Source organism: Humulus lupulus, chromosome 3, assembly GCF_963169125.1.
Source record: "Humulus lupulus chromosome 3, drHumLupu1.1, whole genome shotgun sequence".
Classification (NCBI taxonomy): domain Eukaryota; kingdom Viridiplantae; phylum Streptophyta; class Magnoliopsida; order Rosales; family Cannabaceae; genus Humulus; species Humulus lupulus.
In genome coordinates, this window is record NC_084795.1 from 230,259,922 (window position 1) to 230,267,921 (window position 8,000).

Genomic DNA, 8,000 nt, shown 5'->3' on the forward strand with positions numbered 1-8,000 from the left:
TGAAAATATTTGTGGTATGTATAACTAGAAGATTAGGCCACTGTGGTTAAAGCTATTTGTTATATGTGTATAAAAGCTAGTGGGCAGTAGTGCAAATGAGTGGTATGTGGATTCACATATACCAGGAGAAATTGTTGAAGTTAAACGCAAACTTGATGCTTTTATGCGAAAGCCTGACAAACCCTCTTCCATTTTTCAGCTCTAAATCTTATTTATGTGCCTCTCTGAAGTTTCCTAATTCTGATCACCTTTCAACTCAAAACGATGTAGACCCGTGTGCATATTTGTATTTATAATACTAACTTATAAAGCACTAAAGATCACTACTTTCATTCACTTATAATTATTTAGTTATAAATACTTTCATATAAACTATTTGAATATTATATATATTTTGTAATTATCTATTTGTTAATTTATAGGCTAGGGAAATGTGAAGATTGATTTATATGTGGATTTGTTCGGTTCATCTTTATTGCCCTATTTTTTGTGCTGATCAGTATTGGTGTTCATCTTCTTGTGTGCTTTTTTTGTGTATGCTTTATATTCTTTTTTGAAGTTTGTGATTTCATTTTGTGCGTTTTTATTATCAAACTAGTGTTGTATCTAATGACATGCTTTTTTACTTAAAGTGGTCTGTTGTTTCATAACTATTATTTTTTAAATCTCTTAGAATAAATCAAATTACAAAGCATTAAGAACTTTTCTCATTTTTATGAGATCTTTGATCACAGTGGTCTATTAAATTAAAAAGGATTCAGTATATATTATAGGGACTCATTTTTTTTTATTAATAATTATTTTTAAAAAAATTCAGCTCACAACAACTAACATATTTGCTTTTATATGCTCAGGGGGTCATTAATTGGACACCCAGTTAAAAATATTTGTATATGTTTAACAGATGGAGCTTCTCATGCAGTAGATTCTAGTGAACTTTCATTTAAGTTAGTTGCAATATATGCATTTAGAAAGGTTCTTTTATATGTAGTCTTTGTATTTTGATTGTGACAACCATATGTAATTTTGTATTCTATTTTATCTTGTTTTCTCCTCCAGCGTAAATTTGAATTGGTACTTATTTTAATTTTCTTGTTCTTGTAAACCAGTGTCATACAGTAGCAAGACCAGTGTCATACATATCTTTATATCTCTATCTCTATTATAAATATATACAATGACATATATAAAACAAATGGATTTGGATCCACATGTCTTCTAACTTCTATCTAAATCTAACTTAAGTCTTCCACTAATTATATAAGAAAGCACGTTTTGGTTCTAATTCATAGAATAAAAGCATAATAGCACTTTTTTGAAGAAAAGAATAACATAATAATTGTTCTAAATTAATCACCAGTTTGTGACAAATTCTGCTCCATGCGATTCATAAACTCTAAAAGAGTAGTCAAAGAGCCTGAAATTGGCTGAGAAGAAGAGAAGGAAGATGTGAGTAATAGTCACAGTTAATTGCATGACACAACTAAATATCAATAAGAATAATACTATACATAGTGAAGGAATAGGTATTGATGCAGTAGCAATATGGATTTGCAGAACTTGAGGCAATGGAAACCTAGGACATTGACTCATTTTTGTGCTAAATTTAGGTGCCCACTTGAAAAGTATTTAAACAAAAATATTGAAGTAGGGTTGGATTTGAAAACATCTTAATTATAATAATCATTATTATTATTGTTATTGTTTTTTCTTTTAAGAGGAAAAAAACAAATCCAAACTTATTTCTTACTTGCAAGAAAGAAAAAAGAAAAGAAGGTACATATATATATATATATGCTAATATTTAAGTGCTTTAATAACTTCTCAATAATGGTTTTTGATTACATAGAGAGGTGGTTCCCCATCATACTAGTAAACCCCATTAAAATGACCACTAATAATTGGCTTTTTGAAAAATGTATCTAATCACTGTGGATTATCCATTTCTTTTATCACACACACAAAATTTTACTAAAAACCATAAAAATTAAAAAAAAAATTAAATACAAAAAAAGAAAATTCTATTTGTATTTATGAACATCACTAGTACTAGGTAATTAAAATTGAGTGATGAGATGTACTAATTTTTTGTTTGGGTCATCCTAATCCTATTATCCTCGTAGCCAAACAAACACCAAAACAAAATAGTGTGCAGTGTACAAAACAGTTGAACCATTTTAGGTAGAGAAGGTGGAATGTAGTACAGTGCACCATCACACAGAGACTTTGATAAGGAAGTGGATTGGAGACTTTGACTCTGCCACTATTCTCATATTTAGATTAAAGGAAAAAGACAAAATCAAAATAAAATACTTAGAGACACAAGAGTAAAACAAAAATACTCAACAGATTTGGGTAACACAGCTCAAATTGTAGAAAGAAATTGAAAGCTGATTACAAACACAAGATCACATCACACTAGGTTTTAATTTCTAAAGGCAGGGGAAAGCCCTTAGCTTGCTCAAGTAAAAATGTTTCAGACATAATTCTTTGTGCATCTGAAACACAAATGGAATGAGGAGCTTCAAATCTTTAGGAAGTCTTCAAACTTAAAGAGGTACCACTTCCTTGTAGCATAACTCCTCCCCATCATTGACTTGAGGCCACGGGGCTTTGCCAAGTATTTATATAAATCTTGACTAATCTCTTATCTATTAATCTTGTATTATACTATATTATATACTCATTAAGGTTGTAAGTTCTAAATGATCAATGAGCTTAATTTTTATTTGTCTAGTAATCTTTAAGGTATTAATTTAAATTTGTACGTTTTGGGTGGAAATATTAGCAAGGATCATTACCAAGTGAATTAATTTGCTTGATTATTGTTAATTGCAAGATGTACATATGTTCTCTTTTTTTTTTTATAAATATTATTATAAAAATGTTAGAAGAGTTTGAATATCTTAAATATTCATCCATAGTGAAGTAGGTTCTGAGATTAAAATTGTGTGTTGCGGTGATAATGGAAGGTTGAGAACTTGTGTATTTTAGTGAAGTATTTTCTGGGAAATTTATTTGTGTGCTACGGAGATATAAGGAAGAAACTTATTGTGTGTTGTTTGAATTGCTTGATTCTCTATTGACAGATGGTTAGGTCACTATTACAAGGGAAATGTTGCCCAAATCCATCTAGAATTATGTTTTGTTTTCTTATATTTAAATTATGTTGTGCTTGCATTGTTCTTTTTTGATTGGTATAGGGAAGCTCTGTCAAAATTTAAGTTAAAAAGATAGTGTATTAATAGGAATATGACAGCGCTAAAAATTTGTTATGGGAATTTTCTACGTGCAGGAGGATTTTAGTCCAATTTTAGGGAAACCTTTGTCGAATTTTTTCTAGGAAATGGACAAGAGTTGGATAACAAAGGACAGACTTTCAAAAGAGTATGAAGAGGGAGTCGGCAGCTTTATTAAGTTAACCTTAGAAAATACAATGGATCCTTCCAGAGTTCATTGTCCCTGTAGAAAATGTTCAAATTTGAAAAAATTCGACATAATGGAGATAAAGAGCCATCTATACTTTAACGGAATGGACCAAACATATGTCAAGTAGATTTGGCATGGAGAAGAATATGACTCTAACAATAATTTTTCCAATGAAAGAAAGCAATTTGATCACATCATACTAGGTTTTAATTTCTTATATTTTTATACTTCCAATTAGTGAAAAGAGAGATCAGTCACTTTTTTCATTTTGTTGAGCCAATTTGGTTATCAAATGTTGGATCCACTAAAGAAGAACAAGTTGAATGGGTATCAAAGTGTATGATTGATTCAAATTCGGGTCAGATGTGGTTGTTTCCATATCATAAGGGGTAAGTTTTTTACTTTTAGTATTTTGCTAGTGAATATATATAATATTAATAATGAAATGTTTTTGTTTTTCTATTAGAAAGCATTGGATGCTTATAATAATTGATTTTGATCACCAATTGTGCTATTTCCTGGATTCTCTTCACAATTTTCCACCAGATGAAATCAAATCTCTCATTTCTCGGTAAAAATCTAACAAATTAACTACATACTCTTAAATTCATTTAAAATTAACAACATATAAATGTCTATGTTTTTATTACTTAGTGTCTTTCAACATTTACGCACAAATAATGCGAAAACTAAGGAAGTCGCGTGGAGAACAGTTAAGTGTCCTCGTCAACCATTACAATCAGTACAATGTGGATTCTATGTTATGAGGATGATGAAGGACTTCATGACAAATGAGTTTTCAATGCGATGGATAACTAGTAATGTAAGTGAAAATATTCATTTTTAAAGTTCTAGCTTTACCTTAAGATTAAGTATATTAATTCAACTCATGCAATGAATTTTATTTTAGTGTGGCGGGAAGAACTATTATAAAAAGGATGAGATCAATGAAGTACATGAAGAATGGGCACAATGCGTTATGGATTTGATGAGTACTACATAGGTCCACTCATTTTTGTTAACTTAGACTTTTAATGAGATATACTTACAATGTTAACTTAGACTTTCTTGAAGATATACACACTTTTTTTGTCTAACTATAGTTTACAATGCTTATATGGGTCATTTTGTAATTAACTTAAGACTCGTTATTTTGGATACTTAGTTTAAATTCTAGTATTTTATATTAGTTTAAATTCTAGTATTTTATATTATTGTATGTTTTGTTTTGTTCAGTTTGTTTGTATAAAAAGCATGATTTGTTTTGGGCATAATACACTTTTTAAGAAGAAAAAAACACCATAAGTCAGTTCTACTAAAACTGACAATAGATGTCTACATCATAAGTCGGTTGTGAACTGACTTATCATGTTTTACACCAGAGGTCGGTGTGCAACCGACCTACCATGTCTTACACCAGAGGTCAGTTTGCAACCGACCTACCATGTCTTACACCAGAGGTTGATTTGGCGCCAACTAACCTACCATGTTTTTACATCATAAGTCACTGCATGGGAAGTCAATTCTCAACCGACTTATGAACATTCAGAAGTCAGTTGTTAACCGACTTATCATGTAATTTTTGTAGTATTGATATCATCTACAAAAAGATACACTAGTATGATATAGCCATGACAAGTCTTAGAGTATAAGCACTTGTTCACATTATATTGTTTGAATCCATTTGAAATAAAGATTCTATCAAAATTCTCATGCTATTGTTTTGGAGTTTGTTTTAAACCATGTAATGATTTGACAAGTCTACATACTTTATGTTCATTTCCTTGAAGAACAAAACCACCTGGTTGTTCTATATAGACCTCCTCCTCGAGACCCCCATTTAGGAATGTCGTTTTGACATACATTTGGTGAACATAAAGGTTATATACAAATGATAAGGAAAATAGCAATCTAATAGAAGTAGTGCTTGTTACCAGTGTATATGTGTCAAAGTAATCTATTCCCTCCTTTAGTTTGAATCATTTGGATACTAATCTACCTTTAAAGGTTTGTATGGTGCCATCGGTATGGTATTTCTTTCTAAATACCCATCTGTACCCAATTTATTTAGATCTCTTTAGAAGGTCAACTAATTCTCAAGAGTGTTTAGACATAATTGAATTCATTTCATCATTCATTGTCTCCTTCCATAAAGCGGAGTCCCTTGAGGACATAACTTCTTTAAAAGTTTTGGGATCATCCTCTATTTGAAGTACTATTTGATATTGCCAAGTGACTTCCTCATTATTATCTTCTATCAGGCGTAGTGTCTTTATTTGAGAACACTTACTACTTAATCCCAAATCGTTGAGCCTTTTACTTCTTCTAGGAAATTTAGGTTGCTCACCAACCATTTTAGGAGTCTCATCTTGACGCTCTCTAAGTTGAGTTGGTTCTATTAATTTGTTGTCATCGAATGACATGTTCTCAAAGAACTCAACATCTCTTGATTCAATTATCACATTAGACTCCAAGTCTAATAATCTATAAGCTTTGCTATTTTGGGCATAGCCCACAAATGCACATCTTATAGTCCTTGGACACAACTTGGTCCTTTTAGGATCCGGGGTCTTGCAATAAACAAGACACCCCAACACTTTAAGATAGTCAATGTTTGGTTTCTTTCCTTTCCATAACTCATATGGAGTTATATTGTTTTTCTTCATGGGAATGCGATTCAAAACATGACAAGCGGATAGCAAGGCTTCACCCCACAAACTAAAACTCAATTTTGAATGTAATAGCATAGCATTAATCATCTCAAGAAATTTTCTATTTTCCTTTCTGCTATACCATTTTGTTGTGGAGTATAAGGGGCGGTATATTCATGTATTATTCCATGCTCTTCACAAAACAAGTTGAAATCATTTGAAAAATATTCACCACCCCTATCACTTCGAAGCACTTTTATTTTCCTTTCTAATTGATTTTTAACTTCCACATTATATGCTTTAAACACATTAAATGTTTCATATTTATTCTTAAGCAAATATACATATGTGAATCTAGAGCAATCATCTATGAAAGTAATAAAATACTACTTCATCCTCTAGTCAACATTCCATTTAGCTCACATAAATCATCGTATATCAAATCTAACAATTTAGAATTTCTTTCAACACTTGGAAAATGTTTATTTACCATTTTAGATTTAACACATAGTTCACATTTATCATGCTTAACATTATCACAACCAATCAATCCACATTTAATTTCTCCTTTAATTGTGTTAAATCTTATATGTGCAAGTCTAACTGTAGCGACCCAAATTTGCTAATAAGGCTTGGAGCCTTGAATAGTGTGCCTGGAGGGCAATAATTGTTATACTGTGTTAATTTATGTGAATTTAATGAATATGTGATTAGAGTGCATGTTTAGGTGATTAAATATGCATGTGGGCCCCGTTTGATCGTTAGGGGCAAATTGGTAATTTTAGCCCGTTGAGGGCATAAATGTAATATATGTAATATTGTTGATATAATTATGAATTATTTGTGATGCACGTTCTGAGACGGTCCTAGGGAGCCGTTTAACTAAAAAGTCACAACGGGGTCAAATACTCGGCTCGGGAGGAGCCTAGGGGTATTTTAGGAATATTATAACTTAAGTTTGGGAATTTGTAGGTAATGGTTAGTGACATTTTGGTAACTTGGGTAACCATTGGTAACCATTAAGGATAGCTACTCTAGGTAGGAAAATGGTATATTTGTAAGGGATGGGAAAGGTCTAAGATGCCCTTGAGGTTTAGCTAGAAAGAGAGTTAGATGGAAGGGCAAAAGGGTCTTTTGGCTGGAATATAGATGAATTTGACTGAGGAAAAATCATTCACATTACTTTACTCAAGTATAATCTGAATATTGTGTTGAGGAGATTAGAGGAATCAAGAAGCTAGAAGGAAAGGAGAAAGAGGAAGAGAGCTGGGTATCTTGAGGCTTAGGAGGAGAATCAAGGCTAGCTTGAGGCAACTAAAATAAAACATAGGTCAAGATTGATCCAGAGGTAAGCTTCATCTCTGAATTTTGGTGTTCTTGCAAGTTCTTTTAGAGTTTGGGTTGAATTCTGAAAGTTGGGTTTTGGCTTAATAATTTAGGGAATTCAGCTTCGGAATCAAGAGGGATTAACTTGAAGCTGGAATTGGAGGAAGCTCAGAGTTGAATTTCCATTTGAGGTAAGAGTTTCATGCACCACTGTTTTGTTGAGCTGTTGTGGTTTAAGTTTCTGGGTTGTTGGTTTAAGTTTTGTAGAGTTTTAAACCAATTCTTGAATTATGGGTTTGATTATGTGCCTAAACTTGTTGCTGACGTTTCTGAGTTGTTAGATGATTTATATGGGGTTATGGATTGAATTTGAGACTTAGGTATGCATGGGTATTGATTTGGGAGTGTTTTGGCTCGAGAAAATGTTGGGAAAAAACCCAGAAAACTAGGTTCGCGAAGGGGCGACGCGGCCCTGTTCTTCTGCGCCGCGGCGCTAGGCTGCAGCAGAGGACGAGGGCCATTCTAGGCGTCGCGGCCCTCATTGGGTGGCGCCGCGGCGCTAGGCTATTTCTGGGCAGGGGAAAATTCTGGTTT

The 8,000-nt window shown here is 32.4% G+C and overlaps 1 long non-coding RNA gene across 1 annotated transcript; it reads left to right on the top strand.

The window, feature by feature from the left end:
- Window positions 1–3,791: 3,791 nt before the first annotated feature.
- Window positions 3,792–4,227, top strand: LOC133821551 (uncharacterized). The gene is made up of 3 exons (XR_009887665.1): window positions 3,792–3,818; window positions 3,896–4,000; window positions 4,084–4,227. It is a non-coding gene; the product is annotated as an uncharacterized LOC133821551 (long non-coding RNA).
- Window positions 4,228–8,000: the final 3,773 nt, after the last annotated feature.